A 21,665-nucleotide genomic window follows, 5' to 3' on the forward strand; every position below is an offset into this window, starting at 1 on the left:
AAAAAATTTTTTCCGGATTGAGTACTCTTACTTTTAATACTCAAAGTACCTGCTCTTTGTTATACTTGCTTTAACATAAGTAACATTTTCAATGGAGGATTTCTACTTGTAACAGAGTATTTTTACGCTGTCATATTAGTGAAGTGAATACTTCGTCCACCACTGTTAGTTATGTTTTCAGAATAACTCATTCAGGCTCCTTCAGCAGGAGCTATGCAGGACGCTGATCTCAGAGTCAGGGCAGAAAGGGATGAAGGTGGAGAGGTGGGAGTGAGAATCTTATGCTTCAGCTTTACTTCTGTATGTAGGTGGTACAGAATGTGTTGTTAAAGGTATCGTCATGACAACAGCCATTCTTTGTGTTAGACTTTGTCCTTTATTGTTGTAGATAGAAAAGTGGGTTGTTGAACACTGTTGGTTTTTCTCATTGACTCAGATCTCAGTCCAGTCACACCCTGTCAAAACACTGTCAAATCTTTTTATGTCATTCACGATATTTTGTTCTGATGGAAATATCCTCAGGCTATACTGTATAAGTGAACATTAGAGTCACCAGACACTGCAGCTCCTAACTAATCACTTATATATATATATGGCAAACAGCCTTTCTCTGCAATTTTCATCATCATTTTACTCAATAGTTGTACATCCCATACTTCCTACTCCTTTGATAAAGATTTTTAACATGTTAAAAATGTGGTCACTGAGTGACAGTGGATTTAATCCTTACTGTTTTCCTGCATTGATACTTTTATGTCAGAGACTGCTCAAAAGAACACAAAAAACATGTAAGGCAGGTGCTGGACCAGAAAAGGTAGCAATAAAAACATCTCTGTCAGCTATCAACAGTGCTGTTCCCTCCTCTGTGGATATTTGAATATGAAATATTTAGATATTTATGAATGTTGAAAATTTTTGTTTTTCCAATTTTTAGGGACATCCTATTTTAATATAGACGTGCCTCCAAGTAGCTATTTAGATGTAGCCATATAGAAGGTATGACAGCCTCTGGTCTGATGTTTTTCTTTTGTGCTATGAGGTGTCTATATATTTTTGTGTAGCTTGTTGTTGTGTATCATATGTACATATGTTTTTCTTTATAACATGAATATCTACATAATGTGTATAATGTAACTGGTTATCTGTAAGGGTTTTTGTATTTCACCTGGATCATCATATGACTGTCGTGTCTGCAGCAGGGAGGACGTTATTCTGTAGGCCGTTGGGAAAGTTAGCGTCGGCCTGGTTTCCTCGGTAAAAAGCCTAAGGCATTTTTCCATTGGATTTTGGATAGTTGCAGAAAATAATCTTTTTGGAAGACAAATGTTTATGATGCTTACATATTTTGTTCAGCAAGATTATTTTCACAATTGAACAACACCTTTAAGATATTTAAAGCCTAAATGCAATCGCCAGAAGTTAAAAGCTAACGTTAGGCTGTGAACAAACAACACGACGGTATACAAATCAGCTTGGATGATCACAGCGGGGTATTTACTGACATATTTTATGCCATAGAACAAAACGTGAAAGTCTCTTTAGCTTGTGCTACCACAGACCTTATGTCAGACGACCAAAAGCCCATTAAAAAAAAAAAACACTCAATTTTGAGACAAGGGAACAGAGAGTTCTAAAATGCTAACTCATTTCCAGGTTTTAGGACTCATTGCAAGGGCACTCCATATGTACAGCTTTGCTGAGGAAGACTCCAAACATTACTTGTGTGTGTGCAAATAAATTGCACATAAGTCAGCTACAGTTTGGAGACCTCAACACTAACATAGGAAAGTAAAGCCAGAAAACACATTTGATGCATTCAAGATTCAATCATAACAAAGCACTTATTCATGTCTTTTTTGTTAGAAGTCAATATTCATTTAATTCTTTTTTTTTTTTTACAAAGAGCTCCTCAGATAGCTGTGGGACCACAAGACTCACTTCTCAGCTCAGTTACTCAAAAAATATCTGCCCCTCTTGCCTGGAGAGGGTACTAAACATACTTTATTGCTCTTTAATAATTGCTTTTCAACATTATTATCATAATGCATCCCCCTGTTATGTGATCTGAGAAAATACCGTTTACTAGCTCTGGGGAGCAGAGTGACAATCTCAGATGTGATGTGTCTTGCCACCTATGTGCCCGCTCTGACTCTCTCCTGCTGTTTGGCTCCTTTATGAGGCTTGATTCATTGGCAGGCTGTAGCCATATGATATTAATAGATCTTTTTGCAGTTGGGATGGCTCTCTTGTGTGTTATGCTCGTAAGCAGTTTGTTCCCAGACAATGATTTCTCAAAAGTCATTCCCCAGACTGTCACTTCCATATCATTTTGCAAATAACTGCAGATCTTTTCATAATTTGTCACCATTTAGCTGGGCTCCTTCACACTTTGCTAGACTGCAGAGGAGTTCTTGGTGTTAAAACCCAAACCTGGCCTTGGGTTCAAGGTCATAATGTATAGCCACAAAGAGGGGGCCTTCATGCATAATGTATACAATATAGCATTCATTGCTAATTAGCACTAACAGGAAAGGATGCCCCCTGATTTCCCCTGATTTTAGTCTCATTTGCATAAATATAATGGGACACAAGAGAGTGTAAAGCCCAACGTCTGTCCTCCCCTAGGGGAGGAGGAGAGGTGTTACTGGGATCTGGGTGCACGAGTGATAATTGTTAGAGATCTGTTTTTCCGACACCCAGACCATAAACTAGACGGTGTGGAGTGAACAAAGAGACTACGGCTAGCAAACGAATTCACCATGAACCTGAAACTGACACAATGGAAAGATGAAGCTCTTGGTTTAATCAGCTAGATTTTGAAAAATGTGTTGCTCAATTAGTTTTTTGTTTGGCACCTGTACAATTTTTTTTTATTTCTTTGAGTGTGACAGATGGATATTTCCACTGTGATGAGGAGACTGTGAATAAATGCTTGTTTTAGACAAATGTAATAATTATTCAAGATTGATGGAAACACCAGTGAGAGCAGATTTAGATCAAACTCCAGTGATTCATCTTTCTGGATAAATGTAAAAGCCTCTGATGGATTCTTTTAACAGTTTTGTTACCTAAAACTGGGAATCATACAAAGAGGGTTGAATAATGGTGGTGATTTGGGGGTGGGGGTAGCGGTTTGAGGGAAGGGTGATACATTATTCACAGGGGTGGGGGCCTTAAGTGCCAAATTAATTTGTTTTTTCTTTCCAGTTGGACGGCAGAATAAATGGGCGCTGTCAGTCGTGCAGTAAAGTGCCGTGCATTCATTTAGACAAGTGTTATTGCTGCACTGGAGCAATACGGTTTTAGCGAAACCGGCCAGCCTGGTGGGTGGAAGCTGTGTAATTATCTCTGGTTCCTATGATGGCAATGATTGCTAAAACAGCCAAGTGGTCCCAGAGCACAGCAGGTGTGACTGTCAGGCTGCAGGTTGCTGAGCCTGTAGGTGGATGTGAGTTTCTGTCACTGAACAGATCAGTGCTCAGATTTGTTTTTTGTTCATCTGTGATGCTCGAATTTGATTCATTGCATGGTGGCTACTAAAGCAATGAAAACCAAAGTCTTTAGAGGGATCAAACACCATACGATTGCTTTCAATCTCATTTTTGGCTTGTATTATCTACTCTTATACCAATGATGAAAGCATGTTTTTTTAAACTTGCCATGTCTCACATCTCTGTATAATGATCTTGAAACTATTTAGAGCAGATTGGTGTTGACAGATATGGTGTGGCACTGATTAAAGCGGACCAAGCAGATGTTTCCATTTTTTTCTCTTTTTCCGCCATTGCGTCTAAGCAACTCTGACAACGTGCAAATGCAGAAACATAGACATCTGCTGTGTTTCAAAGCACCAGCAGAACGTAAAGTGAATACTAATGTTGCTGAACCGCATTTATCTTTCTGACATTCAAAAGAGCTAAATGCTCTGCTTGTTCTCTGTGATTCAGAGGAAACTTTGAAACATGTAGGACTTTCAGTGGTGTGAGTCAGATAGTGGATATGACAGATGTTTGCAGAGAGATATTGCTTTGGCTGGTTTAATTCTCATTCTGATTCCCTGAGTCAGTTTCTGTGCTGTAGCAGCTCAGTGACTATTGACAGACAGAAGCATATGATAACTTTTACAGAAAAGTACTTTTAACCTGTAAGCAAAACTGGTGAATGCATACTGTGAACATATATTCATGGAATGTATAGTGTAAACAAAATGCACTATATAGTAATGATGGACAGACAGCTTCTTTTCAAAGTATTGGTTCCTTCAAGATGATGCCTGTAAACTGAACCTTTAGAGATTTTTTTCCACTTTTTTTGGACTTATTGTTTTTATTTATTTTTGACATAACTTGTAGGTATACATCAACCAATATCAGGGCAATGAAAGAGATGTTAAATTAAAAAACAACGACATTATAACAATCAAAATACATATTTGACATTCATTTAACAAATAAGATAAATAGATAATAAATGTATGCATCATGTGATACAGCCCTACTATTATGACAAAGACAGTAACAGATGCAGACAAGTAACGGAAAAAATACATCTGCACCTTTTTAATGTCCGTTAACCCTAACCCTAACCCGCACTGTGCAGCCCATAGAGCAGCTGCGCTAAAGACTTCCACTGGCCGGGCTGGCTACTTACAGTTTAGTGCTCTGTGAACTTGAATTGGGATAAAAATGATTCAGTCGTGCAGATCTTCTAGACTCAAATGTTATCTGATCCAATGGTTCAAATCCTCATCGTGAAATGTGCTGTTTCATTGGGGTTGTGATGCTCAAAAAATTGTATCCGTAGATTTAGACGTCTTTTTTTAGACGTCTCTCTCACCATGTAAGTCAAAGGGGAAAAAAAGTGTATTTACGCTGTTTGGCCACTATGAAAATTGGCGTCAGAGTCCAGACCACTTCCTGAAGGCTTTGAAAATACAAAAAAACGCATCTTTTTTGTATAGATATTGTAATGTTATGTTGATATGTTATAATAATAACAGATATGGCTTATATAGCGCTTTTCTAAGTACTCAAAAATGCTACACAAAATGAAGAATAAATAATACTGAAAGATAATTACATGAAACAGAAGAACTAATACAAAGAACAGAATATGAACACAAAATATAGAGGATTTAACAGTTCAGATTTGGGGTGACAGTGGGAGACAGATATTGTAGGCTGTTTTGAAAAGGTGGGTTTTGAGTTGATTTTACATGTGTGCAATGAGTCTGAGTTTTGGATGTTTAGAGAGGAGGGGGAGGTTCCAGAGGTTTGAGGCAGCAATGGCAAAGGCTCTGTTCCCCAAGGTGCGTTGCTTGGTCCTGGTGATGGGGGTCAGAAACTTGGTATCGGATGATCTCAGGGGGGCGAGTAGGGGAGTGACGTTAGAGAAGGTTGTTGTTTCCACTCTGCAACGTAAAGCTCATAAACACACCAAAGTCAGGACAACAAACATCTGAGGCTGGCAGAGGTCTCAACTCAAGTTCATTCAAATTGGTCCTCGCTCATCAATTCAGTGCCGTTGTTGCACTAAGTTACCACATTAATGAGCTGTTGAATGTATAACGGGCTCATCCAATACATATTGTCCAATAAAAACAGTTTTTCAAAAAGATTTGTTCATTTTTGCCCATTCCTACAAGACAGTGGTTTTGCAGCAATGGTTGTATTTTTCTGAAGTACATATAAAAACCTTAACAAAGGTACATATTTTTCATGTTGCCTCACTTCAGCCTGTCAGAGAGTCAGAAGATGTGCTCCTCCTCATGCTGTTGTGTGGTGAGGACACTGTGATGATCAACACTTACTCCACTGACTAATGAGGTGGATTCAGAAGAGGCTAAGGGTTGGGATGAACGTCTTTGTTAGACAGGCCTGCAGCCCCTCTCTTTGCAGCCTGCTCCCAGGGGACGCCTCAGAGGCTGCGTAATTGAATCAAGTACACATGGTGCCTCCCCCTTCACAGCTCGGGCCCTCCCCCGTACGAAAGAAGCGAGGAGGAGAGCTGCGTCTTTGATGCTTTTGTTCTCCTCAGCCTCATGGACAGCACCAAGGGGGCTTAGCTGCAACTAGTTGCCCGCTGCAGGATGGAGAGGCACATCATCACTGCAGCGGTCTGACAGTCGCTATCTCTGCAGCTGTTGTCACTTCACTCCTGTGCTGAGGCAGAAGATATGTGTGTTAGACTCTGCAACACCATAACTTGCAAGTCTAGCCATGGATAGATGAATCTGGCCCGAGCGGAGAGATCGAAAGGCTCAATAGCCCGTTTAATGTGTTTTTGATAGAACACAGTAACATCCCCACAGTATAATTCATGTGTCAGTGAGCAGGTGGCCCAGACAAGCAGAACAAACACATATTTAAGAAGACAAGGACTGTGTGACTACGCATAGCTTAGTGCCCTGTATTTCCTCAGTGGCTGTCTCTCTTTTTCCTCAAACGTGGCCAGACTCCATGTCCTCGGTGCTCATCGCAGTTCAGCACCCTCATTTCAGAGAAACCGATTGGAGCTGTGCTTCAAGGAAAAGTCTGCTTATTAGATGGCCTCCAGATGCCAGGTTAATGAAGGATCCATTTGTGAGTCAACATTCAAATTTGCAAGATACCGAGCGGAGAGTCTGGCTGGAGTCTCTGAGACGTATGCAGCCTCGTCCTGCTGGCCGAGCTGATTTTTATAAATGTCATGTAGTATGTTTATTTACATAAGCATGTCTCTCGTGCTCCAGTTTGTAAACTTTTGTCTGATTTCCATTAGAGCAAATTGAAATTGTGAATACAAAATCCACCTAATGGAAATGTGTCAGTTTCCCATTTCTCACAAAAAAAGTTTGTTTGCTTGCATGAGGTGGTATTTCAGACAGTTCAAAAATGCCTTATTTTGCAAAAAACTGCACTGGAAACACTTTTTGTGTGCTTTTATAGGTGGTATGATGGTATGGTAACGCAGCCATCTCGCTGTTGTGTTTTATCGACATTGTGAAAATATTGCTTAGGTTTTTCTTAAATCTGTATTGGAAGTCAGCCTAATGACTAGCTAATCACAGGCACTGGGCTCATACTGCAATTACCTCTGATAATGCTGTCCTGACTCACGCTGGTGGAACAGCATTGTCATGGAGGTGTAACATCTACCCTCCAATCCCAGCAGCAAACTCACAAACAAAATCCCAGTAAAAACAGCCACCCAGTATGGAACTATTATCGCTGAAAAAACGGCGTCAGGTTGTTTTGAAGCATCCACGTCTGGGGCTAAAAAGCCACTGTAAACACAGTGATGAATACTAAAAATGTTTTTGTTTTTGTTGTTTATTGGTACTAAACAGTGGTCTGCAGCTGGCAGGCATCTCCTCCACCTCCCACTGACAAGTCAGCTCGTATACTACACCACTTTGGAAATATTGATATGATATGTATGAAACATGCAAATATAAAGCATTCATGATTTGCAGAAATTCACAATGCAGACATTTTTTTTGGCATCTGGGCTGCTGTCAGCTTACATTTGTGCCATTGTTTTATAAAACAAAGCACTTTCTTTAATTAAAATAAGACCCATTTGTAAAGCTGAACTGGCTATGAGTAAGGCTCATAAGTATTTTTACTAGAATCAGTTTCCAGCCATTAACTCAATAATAAAGTCGTGCCCGGAAAGCAATATTGCAATGAACTTGGGTCAGATATGTCTAAGAGGCTAAAATGTAATTGTGGGCAACAGCTGGATTAGTCTAGGCTGTGTGTATCCGCTCCTAATGATATTAGGTGGGAGTCTGGAGAAGACCTTCCAGCACACAGCTCTCATTCTGATGAGCCACAGGACCGGGATAGTTTCACGTACAAATGATACAGCCTCTGTCTGCAGGACCGCCATGTCAAGTCTTTCATTTCAAGTGTATCAGATGTGTACATTGCAACTAAATATGGAATTGTTATTTTTTTAACTTCTAGAACACCACTATTATAAAATGTTGATGGCTGTGATGTTAGGTGTAATGCATTGACTGTGTGATGGTATTAAACATTCACAACACATAAACATATCGACTGCACCATACTCTCTTCCCTTTGACCGTCCCATCTTTCCGGCTTGAGGCAAAGCGGTCCTTCACTCACATTGTCCCTACCAGGCAAGCGCACCACGCCCAGTCCAGCTCTCTGTACACCCTGCGACTGGAGTCTTAATACTATTTGATGCCTGAGTTGTATGTGATGAACATCGCAACCTCATTACATACAACATCACACTATTGTCAGGCTATTTTAAATAAGTAGATGAATATTATTGCAGTGACTCACATCTATTCTTCTTTCCTCATGTTAGATTTATAATTCTAGAGTTATGTGTTTTAAACTACATATTGATTGTAAATCTACATGGGCTCTCTAAAGTCTTCTGACTGAGCCTGATCAATATCCACTCTGAGTACAAATTTCAAATTCATCAGGCCTCCTTATATGGTATTGATTTTGTGCAACGGCTGCCCTGAAAAGAATCTGATTACTTTTTCCCCCGATCGCTCAGAACAAACAAAGGCTTGATAGCAGCAGACAGGTAGATCTGCTGTGCATTAATACTTCCACTTTGCCTTTTTGTGATGACTGAAAGGTGTCGATGTGAATAGAAAGGAAAGGGAGGAACAGGATGACGATAATTTTTATTTTGCCCCGTCTAACCTGGCTAAAATGAAATAAATCGTGCACAATATCATTCAGATTTGCCAAACTGGTCTCGTAGCATCATCACTGCTGCAATTTTTTCGATAATAACAGTACGTATGTGTGAAACCCTTTATGTATTTTTTATTGGCAGGGCTGTGGTACTCCCTGCAGGCAGGACCTTGGGTTCAGTTGCAGCATAATGTATGCGGTCCTACTCCAGCAGAGCTGCAGTGTACAGTAATTTCCGAGCCTTCTGCCGTCGGGCACTGTTGTGGTTTCAGAGTATTGCAGACAGAGGGACGGGAAACGTGGAACTGGTCCTGAATAGTAATAGCTTTACAGACACTTTTCCACACATTGCAGCTGTGCAGTTTAGACACAGCAGAGTGAGCATAGTCTCTCAGCAGTCTCACACACAGAGGTTAGTGTTGGTCCAGCAGCTGAAGGGACATGAAATGTGGCCACAGTGACATCTGCTGGCTTTGTGTTGTCACTGTGAGGTGTGATGTGGATTGTGATCATCTGAGTTTGTTTTTTTTACAACTTTGGTCATTCCAAATGCAGTGAGAATTTCTGGTCGAGAAATAAGTGTCAAAAAGCAACAGAATTTGGGTTGAATCTGGATATTTTAGCTGCATTAAACTGCTTGCTTGCTTTTAAATCTGAATCTTTTCTTTTTCCAATTATGACTCCAACCTTGACTGTCTGGCTTCTCTGCTTGCTCATAAATGCCTTTCTTCAAAGCAGTTGTAATTTCCCATCTCTGTGTTGTGCCAGCAATGAAAGACATTCTACAGATAATGTAATCGACAAGGCCAACAGGCATTTGATGCCGTCTGAAAGTCTTGGACTTAAATGTGGGCAAAACCAAAGTGATACACGTTGGCCTTGACAGACAAAAGCAGGAAGGAAGGCTGTGGAGTGAACCAGGCATGTGTGGGAGGGGGATCATCAGTGTGGGCGTTTTAGTCTGAGTCTAAATACAAGAACTGAGAGCTCCAGAGACCTTGAACACTGAGGGTCATCATAAGCCAAGGTTCTGATGGAAGAGCCACAAGCACGTGTTTATTCATTATTACCAGCATTTTAATCCATGTTTCTAATCCTGTGAAGCCTGACGTCACATTCTGTCTTTTGAATTGATGTGTTATTGGGCCCTTTTTGACAAAATGTAAGACCAAAAATTGAAAAAAAAAATTCATATATGGGAATCATTTTGTATCAAGTTTGATATTTCAGCATGTTATGATAATTAATTTATTGCAATTTTTTTTATTTTAGTTTATTTTATCTATTTTTTTTGGGGGGGGGGGCTTGAAGTGAACCTGTGGTTGCTGCATAGGACATTGCCTCTGTACATGGGGCACCCGCTCTGGCCCTGAGCCACCAGACAGCCCAGTGTCAACAGATTTTTGTAAACATGAACCTTTTTACCACATATTCAGTGCATTGCAGTGGACAAAAATGTATGTCATTATTCATGCATGTTTCCCTTGGAAGACATTATCAAGCAAGGTCTCTAGTTTGCGACTGTAAAGTTCCATGAAGCTGTGATTATATTAGAGGTTCAAGAGCACAGGATAACATACAACAGGTTTTTCAGGAAATCATTGTTTATGTGGATGACATGTAGGTCACAGAAAGTCTTGTATCAGACATGATACAAATTAATTAAAGGGTTAATGTATAATATGGCACTAGCTATTTATGTAAATTTCCACATTGAGTAACCTCACAGCCATTTCCTGCAAACCTAACCAGGCATAAAGCACTCCATGATTCTCCATTGAACAGACAGCGGAGTCATTAAGACAGCTCTTACCAGGCTTATTTACTGCTAATTCCTCAGTTGTTTACCTCGTTCTCCTGTTGTTCTCTGATAAGAGCAGAGTGGGGGTGCAGGGAGCTCCCTGGCTCCTGTCTGGCGTGCAGGTTGTGCTGGGCTGCTCTGTTTGAAGTGCCATGCAGGGGTCTGTATCTATACTCCGCAGCCGGCGCAGAATACATTTAAAGCTATTCCTCTATTCCCACCTCAGCGAAATGTGTAACCTCGCAGTCGCCTCTGAATACAGATGTGCAGCTGCTTCACAATGAAGCTGTTCCAGTGGTGTCAGCCATTGTCTTGCTTGTCTTGTATCAGCTCAGCTCCAACTAATGGCCTATCATGTGTGCATCTATACAGAGCTGACTGTCATAAAGCCCTGCTGAATAGCTCAGCCTGGTCATTACGGATCTGAGCATTGTCCTGCAGAAAAAAAAGGTTGAAGGGTTAACGTCTCTATTGCGCATTCGTATCTGATTTTAGAAATGTAAATGATGTCCCTAGAATGCACAATGTCCCTTCAGACCTCCGTGCCTTTGCTCGCCCTGGTCGATGTGAAACTAATGTAAGTCTTTAACCCTCTGATGGACCCCTGGCTAATGCCATTAATTCCTCTCTACTCATGATAAATAGTCTTTTCCAAGGTTGCGCAGAAGCTATATGACTGATGAATGCATACCAAACAGCACTCTATAGAGCCATCTTCTCCACAGTAATATACACACCAGAATGGGAACAATTTATGCGGTCATCATTGGGGTCCATTGACCTTTTTTTCACTGGCAGTTGCTCTCCTGACCTGCTTTCCCATACTGGGATAATCGAGATGCAGGCTGCTTTCAAGATCACCATCTCCTGACAGGATCTACACTGTAAAATCTGACAAGTTGATCTTACTTAATATAATCTTAAAAAACGGATTGCCTCGAAAAAGGAAAGCAAATGTAACTATAAATCTTTATTTATGTTAATGTTATATCTACGTGTGAGTGTAAGTTTACATGAAATTTAGCTGTATTTACTTCATTTTGTGAAGTTGTTGCAACTTAAAAATGGTAAATTTAGTTACATCAATCTCTCTAAGTTTTAGCAACTTCAGTAAACCAAGTTTACTATTGTATATTTCTGTATTCATTTCATTTCATTTTTTTTTTTTTATAAGGACAACACAGATTACCATTTATGTAAATGTGCAAGTGTAAATTATCAGGCTCATTTTCAGCTAGTCAGTCATATTTGCATGCTAAACTTCAATTAATAGCCCAGGCTATTATTTGCTAAAACCATAAAGGCTTATCTTTGGGACAGGTGTCTATATGGGATGGGCTTTTAACTCCTTTCACACAAAACTGTAGCTCAGCAAGGATGGGAAATACAATTATTTTTTATTATTTCTTTATTTTTAAAATTTTGCATCTCTCTTGTTTACTGTGTTAGTATTATTGTCTTTTTTGGAGCTCATGATTTTAGTAAAATAAACTGAATGATTGAATTGAGAGAATAACAATGTCTAATGTGTGTAGCATGTCCATATTGGCAAAACTTCTAACACTTGTAATTGTATGCATGATCTAAAGAGCTAACTAAGCTCTGGCAGGTAGCCAGCAACCCAGTTTTATACGTCCAAAGAACTTCTTGAGATGGGCCTTATTTATTTTATTTTATTTGTCAAAATGTGTAGCCATGCCGGGCTAGTCAAACGGACTGGAGAACTAGGCTTATATTTGAAGTTTCATGATATTCTTAAACATGTTAACAAAACAGAACTCACACATCTACCTTGTTCTTTCGAAGTGTTAGCACCTTGAGTAAATCAAGTTAGTCTGACTTAATTTCATTGTCACAAAGAGAATGTTGCCAATGATGAAGTTACGCAATCTGTAAGTTCTGTTTTCTAAACATGTTTAAGAAAATACAAATATGAAATTATAAATTACTAGACTGCAACCAGTAGGATACAGATATATAGCACAGTAAACTTGGTTTAATGAAGTCGCTAAAACTATGAAAGATTAATTTAAATTTGTCATTTTTAAGTTGCAACAACTTCACAGAAGTAAGTATATCGGTATAAGTATACATTTTAAGTACATTTAACAATTAGCTATAAAGTAAGAATTAAGATGCAATTAAGATTAATAGTTATGTTTACTTACATTTTTCAAGGCAATCGGTTTCCTAGATTTTTTAAAGTAAAATCAATTTGTCAGATTTACAGTGTAGGGTTGAAGTTGGTGTCTCTCTTTAAGCTTCGTAATCACATCAGTAGACATGTCTGACCTCAGCCCTGTGTTTTCGGGAACGGGTGTGTGGCTGGGTGTTGACATCATTGCATCACTTGTCTGCCCTCTGATGTAAATTCAATCCCAGTGACAGTCCTGCCAAAATAGGAGTGATGTATTAAACAACAGGCCCTCCTTCCGCTCTCTCATCAATCTGCATGCCCTTTTCACAGCCTCAGACACCATGTGACATGCTTTAATTTTTATGCTAAAATGTTTAATATATTTGGATGTGTTTGTTTTTACCAGACAAAGGTTTTTATAGCTACCTAATATGATTTCTGGATTACCTGTTTTGAATAATTTTTACGAAATTTACTGAAAAGTTTGTTTTTGTAGTTTGTGTTTACACTATGTTTGGTTTCATACTTATCTCCATATCTTTCACTCTTGGGGGTCCCCTTTGGTTATAAGCAGCATTAGTGTTTTTATGTTTCCCTGATTTATTCAACAGCAAGCTGGCTTCGGTAAATGTCAGCTGGTGTGTTAGTCATTAAGCTCCAGTTGTATAGCATTTTTGAAAGGTCATGTTGAGCTGGTGGGGAAAAGCAGTCACAGATACTTGCTGCGGCTGACTGCGACAGGGACACCAGCCCGCTGTTGGCGAGGTTTTAGGGCTCGTTTAGATTGCCTCACTGTCCCCAGAGGCTCAGTCATACTTCCTATACATGTTTAACAGGAAACACACAGAATTGACAGTAAACATAAATAATTCAATGGCCTTCATAACTTAAGGCTTGATTTTTGTCTGTGTGTTTTCCTTATAAATCTTTAAAGTGATAGTTTGGGTTACTAATCCATAGTTTGTGTATTACAAACAGTAAATGTCAGTCAGCATGCCCCCCGTTTGGAGAAGCAGGCTTGAGTCCGACACAGAAACTAAGCAATGTCCTGCTGTGGATGGGGGTCAGCAACAAAATAGCCAATTAAAAAAAAAGTCCCTCTCAATAAAGTCAGTATCAGTTTGTCCATATTTGGACAAGCAATGTATATATATATATATATATATATATATGTGTGTGTGTACACACACACACACACACATATATACACACACAAACATATCACATACATATTTATGTATATATATATATATATATATATATATGTCATATTTTAGCTGTATTTCCACCCCCCGCTGTTACTGTGTTCTGCGTTTGCACTCACCCACACCGTTCATTACGCTCTGGGTTGACCCTGCTTTTACGTGCATATCCTGTATGTTTATGGAGCGCTGCGGTTTGACGACAGCATAACCGTAATTGACAGGCGTTGATTTACAGATAATCCTTGGCTTTGGTCTCACTGGATGGACCTCATGAGGAGTGGGCTTGGCTGTCAGCCTCACACGTCCTTGAGTCAAAGCTGCCCTTGACACACACCTCCCTCTACATCCCTCCTCTCATTCTGTGTTGCTCTCTCTCTCTCTCTCTCTCTCTAGTGCAATATTTTACAGACCTTTATCCCCACATAACGGCTTGCTGCAGATGTGGTTTTATTTTGCTGACAGGGCATGTCTATGATTGCATCAGGAGCAAAACGTTAGCCCCTCGGGGGAGCCTGGTAATTAAATGTTTTGGTGGCACACTTTAGTCACAGCTGGTTGAAACAACAATTAGTTGAAATTTGATTTTGCTTAATTTATTGCACGTAGAGCCTAATGCTGATCAGTTATTACCAATCTGATTGAATTCTAATGTAAATTTTCCCCAGATATAATTAAGTTAGACACATAATGGCAGATTTGACTGTTTGGTGTGAGAATTGTAGAACAGAATGACACAATTATATAATATTTGCATTTCTTAAAAATACTTTTAATGTACTATGAAATAGGACTGGCACAAGAAAAGATTTTCACTACACAGTGGCCAAAATAATTCCTGATAATGATATTATTGTGTTATCTATAGTAAATTATTTGAAACCAAAGAATGCTGCCATTCAAACTAATCTTTAACTTTTTGTTTATTGTGCATTTTGTCTCTTTTTGGTAAATGCATTACACTGACATTTGCATATGTAGGGAGGTGAAGAGGAGTCTAACCACAACTGCATAAACATGTACGTTTACACCTGGTATTAACATGTAATCTGGTTGATCTGATCACAAGTGGACATTACTAAATACAAGCGTAAATGAGGGAGTCTGAATGAATGAAATCTGAAGCAAATCTACATCTCAGTGTCTCCTAGAAAAAACAAAAGCCTCTTGGCCAACTAAGGCCACCACGACAGAATCTTTGCTAATTTGCATGATGTGAAAAACACCAATAATGGTCAGAGTTTTTGCTCTTTTGGCTCTCAGTTTTAGCGCCACCATCAGTTCGATTTGGAGTCAAATTGAATTTCAAACTTCATCATCATTTCCAGTTGTGGTGCCAAATTTCCTTTCACTCGCTCATTCCAGCTCACTGTGAATTGAGCAAAAAAAATGATGTAGCATATAACACTGACTAAACCACATACACCAACTGTTTCACCTCAGATATTGGTCAATATTTGACTCCAGAGCATGTGTACTAAATGTGGCGAAATTCTGTCGACCGGGCTTTGAGGTGCACGCTTAGAGCATTTGTGTCTCCCTCTATGGGTCAGGCTGAAAGTGCTTTGGTAAACTTTTTCCCCAACACTAACCGAACATTTCCTCTAGGGTTCGCTAGATCATTGGCCTGACTGATTATTGGGGCAGATATTTGGCATTTTGCTGATTATCTGTATGGACATTTTATTTTAATGCTCGCTGATAAAATTAATTAATTAAAAAGTGCAAAGAAAGTTTCAGCACGTGAGGAACTCTTACTCTGTCAAACTTCAGGGAGCTATTTTTATTTATTAATTTTTAATTTAAATTTTCACAACTTTATTTTTAAAAAAAAGTTGCTGGGAACTTCTTGTATATGATGTTGTTTTAGTTTGATTAAAGATTTGCTAAAGACTTTTAAACAAAGTTTTGCATTGGAGTTTGTTATATTCTGAATTCTAAATATTGACAGAAAGATTTCAATTTTAATTGTAAATGCATATAGAGTCCAAATATCAGTTATTGGTCTATTTAACTACTAACCCACTCTTCCTGGTGGCGCTGCACCGCAGCAACCTGGACTCTTGCTATGCGTGTGCTACAGTTCTAATAATCGGTATTGGTATTGGCACTGAAAAACCAATATTGGTTGACCCTGAATTTATTCCATGATTTTTGATAACTGGGAAGATTGTTAATGAGTTATGGCCAATCAATGGCTGAGTCCCGCCCTTTGCATTGCGCTGACATTTGCACATCCTTCATGCACAACCATCTCTCCATCTGTGTACACATCTCTATCTCCAACCACTGTGTGTTTTTTAAGTATATCATTCTGATCAAAACTGATCAAACTCATGCTTCTCTTTTCTAACCCTGTTATTTCTTGATTAAGATCTCTACTGCAGCAGCACAGACATAAAAGAGGAGCGGCCTCACTGCTGAGCTGAATTCCTGTGGTGACGACAGTCCAGCTGTGTAAAGCTCTATCCTTTCTCACTTTTTTTTCCTCCCTTCTGCTTCACCTCTCCAAAAACCCTTTTATCTCTGTGTGTTTTAGCAAACTACAAGTATTTCCGCTCGGCTTGTCATGTGTGGATGGCGGCATGGGACGGTTGAGGTGGGTGGTGCTTTTACGGGAAGGAAGGATGGGGAGGAGGCTGAGGTCAAATGTGGGAAAAGAGGAAAAAAAGAGTGATGTCTGGGTCAGATGACGGATTGAAGGGAAAAAAATAAAAGATGGTGGACAGGAAAGGTGGAGTGTGTGGATGTGGAGAAAGCTCCTGGGAGCTGCTTTGCTCTGGCAGGCTAATTGAAGCTCTGTGTGGCAGTGGACTCTGAGCTGTCACTCCAATGAAGAGCCCATTTGCTGCATTTTTCAGGTTGTGTGCTGAATTCTGATGATGTTCCCGAAAGCCCAGAACACAGATCGACACTGTTTCTGACCCCCCTCCCATCCCCTGCACGAGGACACACATTCCCCTCCCCAGCTATCCACAGATTACATATAACAGGGTCAGAGGCATTCTGAACACGAGCAGCGACGGCAAAGCACATGTGAATATGAATGATTTTGTTGCGAGGATTTTGTAAATTTGTCGAGGAATCTCATACATGATAATGTGATATTAGACTCTGCGGAAAGTGTTTTCACTTGCACAGGTTTTCCCTTGTTGGATTAGAAAAGATTATGTCTTCTAGCTGAGCACATAGCTGCAAGCATGCAGTGAATTATTTATCATGAATTAAAGCAGTCAGTGAAAATATTTATCTAAAAACTGAACAGAGTGGGATTTCTGTGTGCGAAGCTGTTACTGAGCTGTTCAGGCACACGGCTGTTAGTATTTATATCAACTGAAGTGAATCACCTGGCAATTTTGGGTTATACTATGATACATTTTCACCATTCAGTTTTTGCCTCTGTGAATGGAGGCATTTTTTTGGGTTGCTTTGGGTTGTTCGTCTATTCTTCGCATTCGGGTGAATGTGATATCTCAAGAATACCCCGAGGCAACTTTTTTCAAATTTGGCACAAACATTGATATAGACATATGTCATAATATTTCTGGAACTCTATTGCACAGTCTAATAAGGCCATGGTAAATAACAACGAAAGGGGAGGGGTGGGTTAGAAAAAAGGTTAACTTTCCTCCTGGAGTATCAGTTGCCGCAAAATTTGGAAAACATATAGGCACCTATGGATAAGATGCAGTCATGTATATATGATTTATTATCACACTCTGCACAAAACTAAATAAAAATTTGATCCAAAAAAAAAATGGCACAAACATCAATTTGGGTTCTGCAAAAACACATCTCTGGCCATCACTCAATTTCATCACTCAGAAATAGAAGGGGAGACATTTGGTCAAATACTGAATTGTTGATGGGTTTGAAGAGACATACAGCCACAAGGCTGTAGTTATAGTTCTTATTTTTCTCAAAGTTCTCTTCCTTTACACCCAACAGTTTATGTTAATTTATTTAAAAAAAAACACATAAAAGCTCAGTACAGATTACTTAATGCAGTACTTTATTATCTGGTTTAAGCTGACAGTTTACCTCTCACATGTATTGTAAATTGTTTCCATAAGGTGCAGATACGGTGTATATGGAGGTTGTAAAGTGAGTGCCATGCACAGACTTTTATAAAATTGATGACTCTTCCTTCCTGCCCCCAGTTTGATTATATAGTCTCAATCAGGTCTTGTGCCATCGATGATTGTCTGTCTGTGCCTAATGAGCTGCAGGCAGGAGAGTTATTGATCCATGGCTATTGAAGGTTCCACATACATTTGCATATAAGCCTGTAAAGATACATGCTTCACAACCTTTGACTTATTCTGAAAAAATAATTGTTTTGTTTATCCAAAAACCCTCCATAATTTGTTTGTGTTTGATGACGAAATTCTTTAGCACAGCGTCCGTGGTTTGACATCGTGAGTAAAGCTGGGAATAAATGCTCAGAGGGAGCCACAGGTGCTGCACAGCACGTCACTGAGAAATCATTAGTCAGTCTCCATCAATCTGCTCATATGGGCTAAGACAGGATTCATGTGGGGGTTGGTATTTACTGAGCAGGAACCTCCCTTTGATTCCATCGATTGTTACACGGTGCCTCCAGGCATAAAGATAAAGTTTGATTTTATTTTCACAACACTCAATACAAAAGTGCAGTGAGAAAGAGGTACACATATCTTTTACCTAAAGGAACACGTCACCCACAAAATGACCAGCATACTGTTAGTCATGTCGTCGTGAAGAGGACTTTGCTTTATGTGTATGCCTGCAGTAAAACAGCAAACATATTAATTGATTAATTGGTTGTGGACCACTGCAAAACTATATGAAAACAACATTTTGCAAACTGTCACACAGCTCATTCAGTATAATCCAAGTCTCAATTATCTGGTTGTATGCTGTGCAAGAGTTTGTAAACAAAAGTTTTCAATATAGTTTTGCTGCTGATAAATGTGGTCCCAAATCAGTCAATAAATCAATAAGTTCACTGTTTTCCATTGAGGTCTGCAAGAAAAGTTTTTTTTCCCAAATACAAGGTGACATGGCATAACTAATTGATTCAAAAATTGTATTTTTTAATTAGTATTTCTTTAAGTAAATTCCATTTAAATACAACTTAGGTATAAAAAGGACCAACCTCATTATGCAAATTGGCCCTTTATTTGATTGTCATTATTAATGCATTAAAAGCATCCTTTTAATGTAACAGTCGGTAAAGGTGGGGCTAACAACTGCATACTCGCCAGCATGTTTGGTATCTTAATCTTAAATGATATGTCATGTTTTATTTGTTGTTTACCTTTTGTATTACTATTTGTATTATTGGTAAAGAAGGCTCTCTGTACTGAATATACAAAGTGCCCAAAGTTACTGAAGCTGTCCATAATGTAGTGTAGTAAAAGTACAAAGTATAGTAGCATACAATTAAAGTACTATCTGTGCAACAGCCTTGAAAGTGTAAGTTCAGTAATTCAGAACTGTAGCGAGTTACTTTAATCCTCTGCAAAAGAAGGCTTTAGAGATACCAGATGTAATAGATTGTGTTATTTTGATTTGAGCTTTTTTGAATAATGAAACATGATAGTACAGTTTTGTACAGGCAGGAATCCCTCTGATTGGCCTGAGAGTTGCTAAGGGTTGTGTTGTGGTTACAGGTTAATTGTTCTGACTTAATAGCAGAGCTCCAACTTTCACTTCCACCATCCGTTACACGTTTCCTCTTCTGATAAGGACTCCGATATTTTCTGTTTGATGAAGGCCTTGAAAAAGACAAAGTCACTTAGCAACCCTGCAGCTGTAAAGGTAGGCTCTGACTGTGTGGGGATATGTGTACAGGAGGGAGAGTCTGTAGGAAGATAATAGATAATGAGTCTATTTCATGTCATTTCTTTGGATTTGTGCTACCTGGCAACTGCGATCATTGACAGTGTACATTGTATATGCGAGGCGCGTACCTGAAGGACTTTAGGGCTATTGACTAAGAGCTCTTTTGTTATAGCGTGTATGCATAGTGATGTAACAGGCTTTATACAAGAGATGAGGAGGTAGAACAGGCTGTAGAACACAAGCATGGTGAACATCAAGAGGTCACCGGCTTCAGAGATTTTTTGGATAAAAGCTTTTGTTTGCTGTAAAAACACAACTGATGGATTTAATGTTTCCTTTGCAGATGTACAGTAGACCTCCCACATTGTTATGGAGGACTGTTCAGCAACTAACAGACAACTTTTGAAAAGTTAATCCTTCTTGCTTGTTTGCTTGTGGTTTCTGTTGTATATTTGACCCTTTGGTGTGACTAAAACTGGCTTTACCTCCTCATGGTTTTGAGTCCCACAGACGCAACAATGTGTGTGTAATAATAATAACAAGTATTGAAAAATCAATCAATCTGAAACCCAATATGTAGGAAAAAGAAATACACAGAGGGATGCTGGCCCTTCTCTTTGCTATTAATAGGAAATGTGGATTTGATAAAGGTGGTGTTAGTTATGCTTGAGGTTAATTAGACCCCAGAACTCCCTTTTATTTTTATTTTTTTCAAACTTCAAAACAAATAGGACAGGCGTCATTAACCTTTACTATTTAAAGAGCCAGTTTTGACCAAAAAACTCCACTTAAAGTAGCTCCTCTGCAGTAGGCTGTGTGGGATTATTTGTTAATTTAATTTTGCAGCATTGTTGGTGAAAGCAAACAAATTTTAAATTATGAAATGTCAAAACAATTTTTTTTTTTGCTGCTGTATGGGCTTCATATTTTTACAGATGAAGATTATAAGAATCATTTTAGGCTGTGATAAATGTATATTAACCCTTTGAAACCTGGGCAGTTTGGCTTGATTTATTTTAAAAACATAACAAGAAGGTAATAGGCAGCTAAAGAAGAAATTACCCAAAAATTTGCAAGAAGCTAGTAAAAAAGATGAAAATTAGCAAAAGAAATAAATGAAATGAAATAAAATAAAAACTGAAAAAATAAACAAAGAAACAGGTTTCAAAGGGCTAAAAGGTAAAAAAAAAAAAAAAAAAAAAAAAAGCATTATTTATTTCCATTTAATCTTTTGTCAAAGTTACAGGGAGGCACTGAAGAGGGACTGAAGAGCAGCATGTGTGTCATTAATGCATCATTTTCTTCAGCAGACCTGTGTAACATATCACTTCAAAATCAAGTTTATTGGCTATTCTCATCAAATTCTGAAAAGCTGTAAAGGATTAGTCTGTTGTAGTATGTATGTTTTTGATGGCTAAGCAAAACGTTAGGGTTGTGCTTGACATGACCTATTTATGAGACAATTTCTAGCTGATGTGTGGAGATGCAGTTTATCAATAAAAAACACAATTTTCCTTCACAGCTTCAGAAGGATGGATACGGCCTCCCATCCCATGATGCCCTGGCAAAGATCCTACCAAATGGCCGCTGCCTTTTTAAGACTGAAAAGACGGAGCTTCGCAAAGCAGCCCAACAAGAACAGGAGAGGCCAGAGGCTCCACAGACCAACAAAGCCAATATAAACCACACCTATCAAGTACATCATTCACATAAGAGGTGAGACAGACAAAACAAGCTTGGATTTATTGTGATGATCATTGTGTTAACCCTGTGAAACCTGGATCCACATAATTTTTCTTGTGCTGCATTTATATGCTTTTCACAAGTCTTTAATAGTTTGAATTCAGAGCAAATTCATTTGATTTCTTAGAAAACATGGGAAAGAAAGGTAAAAAGCAGCTTAGCAAGAAATGTTCCAGAAATTACAATTAATTTGTAGATTTTGAAAATTACTTTTAAAAAAGCTAGGGAAAATGTCTATAGAACTATATTTATAATTACTATAATAATGTATTTAAAATCATTTTGCA

The sequence above is a fragment of the Plectropomus leopardus genome, chromosome 11 (assembly GCF_008729295.1).
Source record: "Plectropomus leopardus isolate mb chromosome 11, YSFRI_Pleo_2.0, whole genome shotgun sequence".
Taxonomy (NCBI): Eukaryota; Metazoa; Chordata; class Actinopteri; order Perciformes; family Serranidae; genus Plectropomus; species Plectropomus leopardus.